General features: G+C 50.5%; 1 protein-coding gene across 2 annotated transcripts in view; it reads right to left on the bottom strand.

The window, feature by feature from the left end:
- Tex2 (testis expressed 2) overlaps positions 1 to 13434 on the bottom strand; it is a 112707-nt gene extending 99273 nt beyond the window's left edge. For both annotated transcript variants that reach the window (XM_052755750.1, XM_052755751.1), the window contains exon 1: positions 13319 to 13434. The gene's annotated coding sequence lies outside the window, so the exon portion shown is untranslated. The remainder of the gene's footprint in view (positions 1 to 13318) is intronic.
- Positions 13435 to 14230: the final 796 nt, after the last annotated feature.

Genomic DNA, 14230 nt, shown 5'->3' with positions numbered 1-14230 from the left:
CAGCAGCTCCACTCTCCCTGAGGACAGCCCTCCGGGTTCCAAAGGGCGAGTGCTGGGCTTTCTGAACTCTGTAGAGGGCATGAGGTAGATGGAAACCCAGAGGGTACTTCAAATTAATAAGTGATTGGGTGGGTACTGCTCAACGTTTCTCCTGTTTGCCTGACACATGACGATGGATGTGTAGGGATTGGCAGCTGGCTGCTCTCCAGTTCACCTGGAAGTAGGGGCAAGGTCCAATGCATGTTCAGCTTGTGCTAGGTCCTGGGTTCAATCTTGGTACACTCCCCTAAGTGAGTCGCTATTGTGAAATGGCATCCAAAAAGTCTTTTTTTTTTTTTCTTTTCGAGACAGGGTTTCTCTGTGTTGCCCTGGCTGTCCTGAAACTGCTTTGTAGACCAGGCTGACCTTGAACTCAGAGATCCGCCTGCCTCTGCCTCCCGAGCACAAGGATTAAAGGCGTGCACCACCATGCCAGGCCCTTGAGGCCTTCTTAACCAGACTTGCAAGTCTCCCAGAAAACACATGTCCTGATCTTCAGGAGACACCTCTTCTCCTCTTGGACTTGGGATACAGTCAGAGGTACTACTGCTTAGCATCCCCAAGAGCCCTGGGCCAACCCCATGCTGGGGATACAGTCAGAGGTACTACTGCTTAGCATCCCCAAGAGCCCTGGGCCAACCCCACTGTCCCAGTGTCACTTCTGTTGCTATGACAAAATACCCTGACCAAAAGCAACACAAGAGAAGGGTTCCTTGGCCTGCAATTCCACATCGCGGGCCATCACTGAGTAAGGTCAAGGCAAGAACTTGATGTCAGACCTGCTCCCTACTCCACACAGCATACCTCCAACTAAGAAACTCACTTCACTATCAAAGGACAGCAGGAACCATGGAGGATGCTGCTTGCTGGCTAGCAGACAGACGTATACTCAACTGTACAGCTCCAAGTCACCTACCTAGGTAATGGAGCCGCCCACAGTGGGCTGGGCCCTCCTATCAATTAACAGTCAAGACAACGCCACACAGATATGCCCACAGACCATTTTGATCTAGACAATTCTTCAACTGAGATTCTCTTCCAAAGTATTTCTACCTTGCATCAAGCTGGCAAAGTTAACTAAAACACTCAGTTGCCCTCCCAGCCCCCACACAAGAGGAATACCTCTTCTCTGGCATCTGAGGCCCTGGTTGAGACAGAGTCCCTTTCTTCCATGCAGACAGCATATCACACCAATTCTCTCTTCTAAATCATAAAGCTGTGGATAGAATTTACCCACCATCTTGGTCAAAGTCTGGGGAAGACAGAAGTTTCTGTTTCCCTGGGGCATGACCACAGAGACACAGACGCAGAGCTGTGGGCACTGGCAGCTGGGCACTCCCCAGTTCATCTGAAGTAGGTCTGAGGAAGAAAGCAAGTCAGCCAAGGTGAACTGCCAGTCTGCACACAGCTGTGGTCTCTTCAGCAGGGAGGCTCTCAAGAGCAGGGGGGCTCTTGCCCCCAGGAAGCAACCACAGTTCCTTCCCACAACTTCCTGGAGCCCTGTTTACTGCCCACCTGGCACACTGCTTTAGCAGTACCAGCGGCTACAAGCAAATATGTGCCCAACAGATTATCCTCCTACACACACTGGCAAAGCACTGGCTCACGCAAGTGAAAGGGAGAGAGAGAGAGACATGAGCAGCCAAGTCCTCTGCGGAGGAGATCCTGCATCCTGACCACAGGCCACACACACAAGTCACTAACCTAGAGGTCGGCTTCTGGTGGCATGCACATGAGCAAGGGGAAAATGCTGCTTGAGGCTAAGTGCAGGAACCCTGTTCAGACAAGGGCCCACCCATAATCCCACCCTTGCAATGGGGCAGGCCAATATCTCTGAAATCTGAACAGAGGAATGGAAAGTGTTTCCTCAGAACCACGTGCTTCCTCTAAACCTACCCGGTAGCTCCCAAGATGGGCTGCTGCAGACTCTCCCTGCCTCTCTCCTCTCGTTCTCAGTTATTCTGCTTTAAAATTACTCCAACTTGCCCCAGGCGGTGGCGCATGCCTTTAATCCCAGCACTCGGGAGGCAGAGCCAGGTGGATCTCTGTGAGTTTGAGGCCAGCCTGGTCTACAGAGTGAGATCCAGGACCGGCACCAAAACTGCACAGAGAAACCCTGTCTCGAAAAACCAACAACAACAAAAATTACTCAACCTCTTCAATAAGCCCAAACTGTGAAGAGCATTCCTCAGCTGAGTTGCCCACACTTTCTGGTGTACTCTGACTCAGTCACTCGCTCATTCACCAGGAGTTTCAGAAGCCTGGACAATGGCAGACACCGTGCTAGGTACATAAGAGAGTGTAAACCATCAAGTCTTGTGGAATATTAACTATGTAAACGTGTTACATTTGTTTCTGCTGCATGTGTTTAATGATGTAAAGATGGGTTGCATTTGTTTCACCTTGCCAGCCTAAGGCACCTGATTGGTCTAATAAAGAGCTGAACGGCCAATAGCTAGGCAGGAGAGGGATGGGCAGGGCTGGCAGGAAGAGAGAACAAGTAGGAAAAGAAATCTAGAACGAGAGAATGAGGAAAGAACGAGGGAGATGCCCGGGGCCAGAAGCCACGCAGCCACCAGCCAGCAGACACAAATACAAAAAGAAAAGGTGAGGTTGCGGATTTAGCTCAGTGGTAGAGCGCTTGCCTAGCAAGCGCAAGGCCCTGGGTTCGATCCTCAGCTTAAAAAAAAAAAATAGAAAGGAAGAAAGAAAAGGTGAAAAACCCTAAGACAAAATGTAGATGAAGAGAAACAGGGTAAGTCAGAAGAGCTGGCAAGAAACAAACATAAGAGAAGACCGAGCATTCACAACTAAGTCTCTGTGTCATGATCTGGGAGCTGGTTGGTGCCCTCACCCCAAAAAAGCCTTGTACACACAAGGTCTCTCTCTGCCCTCCTGGGGAGAAGGGGAAAGGCGCTGTTTATTAAAGAATAGGGAATAACAACCTGTGATAGTCTCTATTAAAGGGAAGAAAAAAGGGAAGTGAGCGGTGTTAAGCCCTGAGGACGGCTCAGTACCCGAATTTCCAGCTCCCTTCCAGCCGGGGTGGAATAAGAGGCCAGCACCCCTAAGTAGTACTAGGAAACAGAGACCCAGGCTGAAGGAGGCAAGAGGATTAAATCACATGCTCAGAATGGAATCTCAACTAGTCTTTCACAGGTTGCACAGAGACATCACATGAGCGTGTCGGGATTTTTTTCATTTATTACATTTTTATCTATTTACTGTGTGGAGGGCAGAGGACAGAATTGGTTCTTTCCTTCCACCATGTCAGGCCCGGGAACTGAACTCGGGCCATCAGACTTGACCTGCTGAGCCATCCCAGCAGCCCCTGTGGGTTTTTTAAAAGACTACTCTGCTGTATACAGTAAACAGATTGGAAAGGAGTATTAGGAGCCGCAGGCAGGCAGTGCAGAGTCGCTGCAGTCTTTCAAACAAAGAGACGGCCATCTGACAGTGGTGGCAGCGAAGCCGGAGTGAAGAGGCTCGCCAAGAGATGCAGACGTCAACAGCACACAGCAAGGGAGCGGCAAACGCAGAGAGAGTCCAGCTCGTGTCCGCCATGAGGAGAAACGCCCATGGCCCCCAGCAGGAGGCCGGCTGTGGAAGCCCAGCAGCCTGACAGTGCACCTCCTTGGCACCTGACTTCCAGAATGTCTACATAAATTTAAGGCCAATCTTCAAGTCTCTGAAACAGCCGCCCATGTCAAATGTTTATCAACCGACCATTTTACTGTGCCCTGGGGATAAAAAAGTGCCCAGACATCCTGTGCCCTCTGCAGCTGTCACTTCCCAGCCCCTGGGTGTCATCTTGGAACAGCCTCTAAATCTCACAGTAGTCTTTCCAACTCCCACGGCTGGGGTCATCCTGCTGTCTGAAGCCTTCAGACAACCTGCTTCCTCTGCCTCTCCACCTCTCAGGGCACAGTGAACAAGCAGCTCAGGGTTCAGGGCTCCTATCTAGGTTCAGGAGACACTACAGCACCAAATCCAACTCTTCTGAGTCTCTGAGACCAGCACTGAAGACCCCACACCCCACTCAGTGGTCCTCCCTTCCACCACACAATCAATGCACTGAGCTCAGGAAATACACATAATGCGTACACTTGCATTTGCTGCTCTGATTAGTTGCGTTGGAGGCTGGAGAGATGGCTCAGCCATTAAAGGTTAGACTCCCAACCAAAAAAAAAAAAAGTAGTCCTGTTGGGTTCTTAGCTTAACGCCATGGCTGGTGTTTCTGGTCTCAGCGTTTCTGTGGTGTTGAGGATTAAACTCTGCCCCTTGCACATGCTAAGCACATTCCCAGCCAAGACTGGGATTTGTACTGTCTAATATGACCACATAGAACTAGTGAAACTAAAAGTACTAAAATTTAATAAATTGAAGCTTCAGTTTCTCCATGGCTAATTACCACCTTCCCAATGGTCACCACATATGGTAAGTAGCAACCATTAGAGAGCCCAGTCCCAGAATATTTCTAACTTTACAGATGGACGGTGGCCCACAGGGGCACTGCTAGAGAGTTACCTGCATGATAAATTTGAATTGTCCCTTTAAAAATAAAATACAAAAGCAGAAGTTTATCATTTATAACTCACTATGTGGACCAGGAGGGCCTCAAATTCACAGAGATCCTCCTGTCTCTGCCCCAAGTGCTCATATTATAGGCATACACCACGCCCATCTATTCTCTTTTTTCTCTTTTACGATTGTATTTATATTTTAAGTATATGAGTGTTTTGTTTGCATGTATGTGCACCATTGCATACCCAGTACTGGCAGATTCTATAAGAGGGTGTTGGATCCTCTGGAACTGGAGCTACAGAGAGTTGGAAGCCACCTGTCGGCACTGGGAACTGAACCCAGGTCCTCAGCAACAGCAGTTGCTCTTAACCATGGAGCCATCTCTCTAGTCCTTTACTTATCCCAGCCAAGGCTACAAAGATTTCCAAGAAGTTTTCATTTTGGATTGTGAATTTCAACACCAAGGACATTTCTCTCTGATCGCACCTATCACATGAGTTTTCAGTTTAAAGATACACATACCGAGTGACTGAAAATTGAAGCCATCTGAGAAAGAGATGAGAAAAATGCAGCCAGCGTGACTAGCAGCACCTGCCTCTAGTCCCAACACCAGGGAGGTGGAGGCAGCAGGATCAGGAGTCCAGGCCTTCTTCAGCAACATACAGAATTCAAGGGCAGTTTATGATGCTTAAGATCCTATTTCAAGCTGGATGGTGGTGCACTCCTTTAATCCCAGAACAGAGGCAGGTGGATCTCTGTGAGTTTGAGGCCAGCCTGATCTACAGAGTGAGTCCCAGGACAGCCAGGGCTACACAGCAAAACCCTCTCTCAAAACAAAACAAAACAAACAAAATCCTATTTCAAACGGGGGAAGAAAAGATATTGAAACTACATGATGAGTGCACAGGTTCTATTATCTTTTTTTTTTTTCCTTCTCTGAGACAGGGTTTCTCTGTGTAGTTTTGGTGCCTGTCCTGATCTCACTCTGTAGCCCAGGCTGGCCTCGAACTCACAGAGATCCGTCTGGCTCTGCCTCCCGAGTGCTGGGATTAAAGGCGTGTGCCGCCACCGCCCGGCCCTATTATATTATCTTTTACACAGTGTATTTATTTTTTTTCCAAACTAAAAGACTCTAAAAGCTAATTCAATAATATACAAATTTGGCCATACGGAACACTTTCTAGGAAAACAAACTATCACATGGTTGAGTTTATACTATTTTATTACTGACCATACCAAATCAAAGAAGCAAAGCAATGGACTTCATGATCCTAGGGTACAGCTGTCCTTATGGAAGCCAAAACACGACACCAAATCCTACTAGAGATGGGGCTTGGACAGGTACTACACATCAGCAACATCTGACCACCTAATAATGAAGCCACTGGTGTCTGATGCCTCTTAAGGGAAAAAAAAACAAAAACCACCTACTTCCCACATCCAATACTAAAGCAGACATGAGGCCAGAAGGCTGGTGGGCAATACCACTTGTGTCCTGTCTGACGGTCTGGGTTCAACTTCCAGGACCCACATGGGGGGAAGGGAAAACCAACTCCCAAAAGTTGTCATCTGACCTCCACACGTCAGCTATGGCGCGCGCGCGTGCGCGCGCGCAGACACACACACATTAATAAATGTAGCTTTATTTTTTTAATCTGACACTAGCACCAGCTTCCAGTTCAGCTGGCTCCGTACCAAGCACTGGGTCTGATGCAGGGCCTCCCAGAAGCAGGTGCATTGCAGAAATCCACCCGAGCTGCCTGAGAATGCCTTAGAAAACCTGCAAGGCAGCCAGCCATCCACCTTTTACCTGGACTGTGTCGGGGTCAAGTTTCCCACTGCTGAGTCAGCAAACCCTTATTCACAGCTCTTTGTGTCCATTCCAGGAACGGCCCTCAGGGGTCACTCAATCTCACAAGCACAGGAGGCCCAAGAGCTTAAGAAACTTCCCAAGGCCTCTCAAGAGCTGCCTGGCTCTGGAGGCCCCTCTACTCTGTCCCAAGCTAGGCACACACACAGGCTACGCTGGCCCTCATGTGTCTCTACCCCTGGTCAGCACAGTCATACTGCCCACCGGTCACTCCCTCTCCTACAATACTCTTCTCCTTCCCAGAGCCTTGTTCAGACAGATTCACACTCCCTACTGTTTGGGATGAATGATACATTCAGTACATCTGTTGGCTCGTCTATTGTCTAGACCACAGAAGGTGCCATGGGCAGGTGGGGACCACATCTGTTTCGCTCCCCGTCAGATTCCCAACGCCAAGCACAGTGCTCGGGACCAGGAAAAATTCAAGTGCTTGGTGACTGACAACCACTGCTCCATCAGCCCTTTCAATAGGGCATTTTTAAATTCTCTACTTTCAACCCAAATGATAAAGATTAACATTTTTAGGAATACTGCTTAAAAGACAGCATTGGGTGTAAGGATGGACCAAGAATTGGGTAAGAGCTAGGTGGTGGTGGCACACACCTTTGATCCCAGCACTAGGGAGGCAGTGGCAGGTGAATCTCTATGAGTTCAAAGCCAGCCTAGTCTACAGAGTGACTTCCAGGACAGCTAGGGCCACACGAGAGAAATCTTGTCTCAAAACCAAAAAAAAAAAGAAAAAGAAAAAAACAAAGAAAGGGAAGAATTGGGTAAGAGCGTAAACCAGCTTATGCGAGCTTTAAACAGCAAAGGGGAAACACCACTGATTCTGACAGACCTCTTGCAGATACCAACAGTGGCGTTGACCCTAAAGAAGATTAGGACTGAGGCCAGCTCCTCACCCCTATGCCATTCTCAACTGTGAGGATAGCTGGGGGGGGGGGGGGGGGGAGATAGCTGAGGGGGGTGATAGCTGGGGGGGTGAGAGCTGGGGGGGGGTGAGAGCTGGGGGGGGTGAGAGCTGGGGGGGTGAGAGCTGGGGGGGGGTGAGAGCTAGGGGGGTGAGAGCTGGGAGGGATAGCTGGTGGGTGAGAGCTGGGGGGTGAGAGCTAGGGGGGTGAGAGCTGGGGGGGGAGAGCTGGGGGGTGAGGGGGGGAGAGCTGGGGGGTGAGAGCTGGGGGGAGAGCTGGGGGGGGAGAGCTAGGGGGGTGAGGGGGGTGAGATCTAGGGGGGTGAGAGCTAGGGGGGTGAGAGCTGGGGGAGGATAGTTGGGGGGGTGAGAGCTAGGGGGTGAGAGCTGGGGGAGGATAGTTGGGGGGTGAGAGCTGGGGGGGTGAGAGCTGAGGGTGAGAGCTGGGGGGTGAGAGCTGGGGGGTGAGGGGGGGTGAGAGCTAGGGGGGGTGAGAGCTGGGGGAGGATAGTTGGGGGGGTGAGAGCTAGGGGGTGAGAGCTGGGGGAGGATAGTTGGGGGGTGAGAGCTGGGGGGGTGAGAGCTGAGGGTGAGAGCTGGGGGGTGAGAGCTGGGGGGGTGAGGGGGGGTGAGAGCTAGGGGGGTGAGAGCTGGGGGGTGAGAGCTGGGGGTGTGCAGGGGTCTCAGTTCAACAGACTCCCAGGAGAAAGCTCTGAGAACCAATGTTCCAGGCAAATCCAGCAGAGAGAGTCACTTCATTGCTTCAAAGCCCACCTGAGTCTCCCATCCTGTGAGATTCCACAGAAGAGGCCATGTTCTTCTCTCAACAGTCCCATTTATGCTCAGTGACCTGCCACTGGCTTTGTTCACCAAAGAAAACTCTTCCTTTCAAGGACTTAACTCCCCTCTAACTTCAGTAGGAGTTATCTTTAGGCTTAACCAAGTTGTCCCAAGTCACTCAGATTTGAACAAGTACAGGCCGGAAGGCTCTGACCTCAGAAGGGAGGACTCTCCCCTTTCAGCTGGGAAAGCTCCCAGGGCACAGGGCTTGAAAGGGTTCCCGGATGGGGTGAGACACACATGACCATAACCACAGAACTCACGCTGGAGCAGCACAAGGCTGGGCTCCGATCCCTGCTGTCAGATTCTGACTTTGTCCTGTGATCTTGCCATCATTAGTTAACCTCTTTGAACCTCAGTCTTTTCATAGCCAGGCTTAGTGGCACACGCCTTTAATCCTAGCACTCAGAAGGCAGAGACAAGAGGACCTCTCTCAGATCAAAGACAGCCTGGTCTATGTAGCAAAATCCAGGACATCCAGGACTACATAGACCCTGTCTCAGACCCCCTCCCAAAAACAAACAAACAAATCCAGAATGTTCGAAAGTTTGAACCCGGTACAAGTTTAGACCCCAGCCACAGCAATTCTCCCTAAATTATAACCAGTCCCATTGTTATCAAGTGTTAATTGTTTCCTACTTTTCTTTTTGAGACAGGGTCTCACTATGTTGGCTATACTGGAATTTGCTATGTAGACCAGGCTGGCCTCGAACTCATAAGACATCTGTCTGCCTCTGCCTACCAAGTGCTGTTTTCTACTTTTCATAACACTGTCACAAATATCCGAGTGAGACTCTGAAAGTCTTGAACAAGACTCTCAAATGATAGGACACACCTGTAATCCCAGGACAGGCCTGTAATCCCAGCTACTTTAGAAACAAAAGCAAAATCAAGGCCAGCCTGGGCTATGACGTGAAACCTAATCTCCAAAACAAAAAGTTCTGAATGAAGTAATTCCTTTCAACCACAGAATACCTCATGTACTGTGAGACTGTGTTGGGGCTGGAGGCAAGGGGACAAGTAACTAAGAAAGGAGGTCCTCAATTCGTGAGAACTTTACCTGGGTAACGATGTGCCTAGGAATGCAGGGATAACAGGTGATTCCGCCAGGCCTTCCGCCAGGCCTTCCGCCAGGCCTTCCGCCAGGCCTCTAGGTGCAAGTGCAGGGCTCTGTTCACGTCCTCCAGTGCCACTCAAGAGCTTCTCCACACCGTGTCTTCTAGCATCCCTCTCATTAGCAGAGTCTCATTTCACGTTATATCATCAAGACCAGAAAGAGTTTGGGAAGGAACACCACAGAATCTTGAATATAATCTCAAGTCACTTTAAAACTCCCATGGAAGAGCACATCAGTACAGAGTTCCAGGCTTTTCACACTGATCTTTATTTTTAACTGGGGGATTTAAAGGTGACAAAGAACTTAATGAACAGACAGGACAAAGGGAGCTGACTGGCCATGGCTCATTAGTTCCTGAAATTAATGCTTCTCATGGGGACAACAGTCAGCTAAAGGACAGCACTCCGGGCAAACTAGAAACTGTTCCTCCAGCCCATGAGCCCAGTTCATGGGTTATCACCAGGACTCCGTGCCTACTGGATGCTCCAAAGCTCTACCCCAGAGCCACCTACAATTAACTGTTCACTCTACCACTTGAGAACATCAGCTGTTATGGGGGCTCACTGGATGCCAAGCACATGAGTGGCCTCATTTAACCCTCCTAACTTCCGGTAAATAATGTACTACCATCATCTATCTAAGCTAAGACCGCTGACAGTAAGACACACCAGTGCTTTATACACCAAAACACATTTCATATGCCACTGTAAGACTCCATAAGTCTTTAGATGATTGTTGTTAGGGATGAGAAGACAATACAGATTGCACTGCTTGGTATTGCAACACCATGAATACTGTGTCTACAGATGAAGAGACTGAAGTACAGAGACAGCAGTTCCCCCAAGGTTGCAGAGCTGGAGAGTAGACGCACTGAGATGAATTCCCAGGCAGCCTGTCCATCTTTCTCCAGAGTTCCTAAGGATCTCCCCCACAATGCACCCAGCAGAGAGGTGGGACACAGTTGCTGACTGTTCGCTCCCACAGCACAGGAGCTCACGAGCTGGAGCCGTGTCCGCCCTGTCACACAGACGCCGCTCTAGATCAACTCTCATAAACTCCACCTGGCTCCCAGGAAAAGGAATGTGGTGCGATGGGAAAGCACATCTTGGGATCAAACATCCCTACGTGGAAGGTCCAGCTCTGTCCAGTGAGCTTGTTGCCCTGGTTAAGTCACGGACAATCCTGAGCCCCTTTTCACCTCCATAAAAACAGGTGACCATCCTGCCCCCAGAGGCTGCTGCAAAACAAGACTGGGAAGCCGTGGGTGGCAGAGCTAGACTTGAAAAAACGATCTTTGCAGTGAAGTCAACTTCTGCTCAGGGATAGAATCAAAGAACCCGCCATCCCCTGTGACCTCAACAACTCCTAAGTGGGACCCTTAGAATGTATTAAAGGTCAAACAAGATAAAAGAAATATTTTAATTAATTAATTTTTTTAAGTGCATTAGTGTTTTTGTCATGGGTTTCGGGTCACCTGGAACTGGACAGTTGTGAGCTGCCATGTGGCTGCTGGGAATTGAACCCGGGTCCTCTGGAAGAGCAGTCAGTGCCATCTCTCTAGCCCAAAAAAGAATTCTTGAGGAGGAGAAAAACAAGAAAGGAAAGAAAAACTAGAGGCACCCAGAAGATAAGGGCAGTGTTCTTTAATGCTCTTCCTAGCATACAAGTGAATCGACAGGAGAAAGGCAAAGAGACACCTAAAATCAAAAGACACTCATCAATAGACACAAGGGTGAATTTAATTCATACTGAACCTGACACCGAAACTGGTCTTTGAAGATTCAGTTTGATATCAAAGTAATCCACAGTGGAAGGATTTCTCCCTTTCTCTGTTTTTATTAAGCAACACTCTGTACATTTCTCCCCTTCTTCCTTCAAGAGCCTCAGAGAACAAGAGCTTTTGACTTGGAAGGAGCCCTTCCTCCTCCCCCACCTCTATCATACCCACAAAGCCTCGAAGATTCTAGCATACCACAGACTCACAATACAAAGTTATCAAATAAATACCCTTTCTTGACTCTAGGCAATTTCTTTGTTCATAAAACCCTCCAATTATTCTATCTAAAGTGTAATCAAGCTGGAAATGTGGCTCAGTTGGTGGAGGGCTTGCCTAGCATGCGCCAAGCCCTGGCTTTGATTCCCAGCACCACATAAACCTGGTGTGGTAGTGTAGGCCTGTGATCCCAGCACTCAGGAATTGGTGGCAGAGGGATCAGTTCAATGTCATCCTCAGCTAGGTAACCAGTTTGAGGCCAGTCTGGAATACAGGAGACCTTTTCTCAAAATACATACATACATACATACGTACGTACGTACATGCATGCACATATACATACCACACAGCCTAACCTCTGCCGCTTTTCCTAGCAGCAGACTAAGAACATAATCTCTCATAACATACAGTAGTATGTCTGGTATATGCTGTATCTCTTATCACTCAGCCCAAACCACTCTTTATCTTGAACTTCCTCCTCATCTGTCCTTGGACAACCTGTCAGTGAACTTCATTACCACCATGTTCTGGTCTGAACCGCCTCGTTCATCTTCTCCTCTCCCGTAGATGAATGTGTGCAAGTGCGGTCCCCCAGAGCCCTCCACTAACCCTCTCCAAGTCTTCATGTCCACTCCCAGAGGAGCTCAGGTAGCAAAGACATCAGCAAAACTCTGACTCCATCCTCTCTGCCTCAAAAGGTTCACCTGTTTTGAAGACTCTGAAAGGCACTGAAATCCTTTAAAGGTTGGGAAAAGCTAACAGAAACGGCAGTTTCCCCCGACCAATACAAGATAAGCTTTCCCTGCATGCCATTCCAGTACAAAACTCAAACCCAGACCCTTCCAACTCCCTTCCCCAAGGGTCAAAGTTCACCTGTCCCTCCATTCTTCCTTATTATTTGCCACCTAAAAGCCACTGTTCTTCGAGTTTAATCTGGCTCTTGAGATGTCTGCTCTATATCCTTTGGGGAGAATAATCAAAATATTTGAAAGACTATTCCTCTCAATTGAGCGCTGGGCGATGGTGTCAAGACATTTAGACCTCACACAGGAACAGGGCTCACAACCTGTGTGCTCAAGGATCCCACACTTTTCCTTCAACTCTAAAAAAGTATGTCCTCCTTACATAGTATCTATGAAATCTAATGACAAACTGCTCCTTAGCTCTGGAAAAAAAAGAGCGAGGGTGTTTGACAGACTTTGCCCTTAAATTTGATGCCGTGTAACCATAACAACTGATGGTTTAGGTAACCATCAACCCACTGAGGGGCTAAGTTCTCCAAAAAATCCTTCTCAGTGGGGGTTAAACTCCCCTGCACTAACTCCCGCGCGGAGTCGGCGCTCCGGAGTGGCGTGTGGTGCAATGGAGCCGGCGGTTCCTGTCCCCGCTACGGTCCCCGGGTCTCCGCCGCCACCATCATCCCCGAGCTCCCAGCGGGGCTGCTGGCTTTAGGCCTCAGCCCAATGTCACTTGTTAACCTTCCGATCTCCCCGGGTTTTGGTGCGCCTCCGCCTCCCTTCTAAAGCACACAAATCATCCCCTCGGTCCCTGGCGTCCGCCAGGAGTTGCAGAAAAACAAGCGAGGCGCCGACAGCCGCTGACAGATTCGCGCAAAAGTAACCGCGCTTCTCCACTCCCAAGCTTCTCCCACGGTGGCCGAGGGGGCGGCGGGAAGCCGAGGCCCCACGCACAGAAGTGACAAGTGTGTTTTTCTTCAGCGAGCGTGTGGATGCTGCTTCCCGGGACCTACACGGAGCCGTGGGGGGACGCTGGACTGGGACCCCCAGGCTGCACCTCTAGCCCCGGGGCGACCCCGCCCCGCCCGGCCACCAAGCAGGAAAGGGATCTCCCAGGGCCACCCGTGCCGGCGTCCCGAGCCCCAGCAGCGTGGAAGAGGCTGAACTGAGCCCCGCTGCGCCAACGGCTGCGGGAGCTGCGGGTACCCCGGCGCCGGGCCACCCCAGCCCGGGGCCTGCTCCGCCCGACGCTCCCTGCGCCGCCCCACCTGGCCCCGGGCGCGCTCACCCTGGATCCGCTGGCTGCCTCATCCTACTGCGCCGGCGCCCGTGCTCCGCGGCCGCCGCGGCTCCGGCTCGGGCTCTGGCTGGGGCCGCCGTGCTGCCGCCCGCCCGCCCCCGGGCACCGGCCGCCCCGCCCCGCCGGCGGACCCGCCCCGCGGCCGCGGCCCCCACCACCAACCACAGGGCGGAGGGGGCGGAGCCAGCCGCGCACCAGACACGACCAATCCAGCCTGTGCCGCGCGCCTGCGAGAGGCCGCGGGGATCGGCCGGCGACTGGTCAGGGCTGTTAAAGGAGCTGCGGCGCTTTGGACAAGAGGGAAGGGGCAGCCCCGCGGTACTGCGCGTTACCTGGCCGAGTCCCAAGGGGCGGAGCAAAGAGTTTCTCTCTCCCAATGAGGGCTGAGGCGCTTACCCCAGTTTTTTCTTCATTACTTAATTTCCTCTTCCCTGCAATTTAGCAACAAGTGCCTCCAACTGGGAGGGAAACCGAGGTTACAAAAAAATCTGGAGCTCTCTGGCTAGGCAGATTCTTACGAACTGGGGTCTTAGGAGGTGATCGGACACATCTGTCCCTGTCCTGCCAATTCCAGAAACTGGATTAAAAAGGCAATTTCCGAGCTCCTCCTCCTCCTCCTCCTCCTCCTCCTCCTCCTCCTCCTCCACACCTGACCATAACAACCAATCCGAAACTGATAAGTAGAATTAGCGCCTAGAACTCGTGTGACGTAAATAAATCATATCATATTATAATCTTGGATTTTTTGATACAGGGTCTCCTGTAGACCAGACTGATTTCAGATTTGATATGTAGCCAAAGATAGCTTTGAACTCTTAGCTTCCTGCCTCGGCCTCCCAGGGCTGGGACTGTAGGCAAACATCACCACACCTGAATAACATAAATTTACCTTAGAGAGAA

The sequence above is a fragment of the Peromyscus californicus genome, unplaced genomic scaffold (assembly GCF_007827085.1).
Source record: "Peromyscus californicus insignis strain IS unplaced genomic scaffold, ASM782708v3 Scaffold_3__1_contigs__length_106647218, whole genome shotgun sequence".
NCBI classification, from domain to species: Eukaryota; Metazoa; Chordata; class Mammalia; order Rodentia; family Cricetidae; genus Peromyscus; species Peromyscus californicus.
Note: the sequence above shows the minus strand (reverse complement) of the source record. Positions and strands in the feature narration are given on the sequence as shown.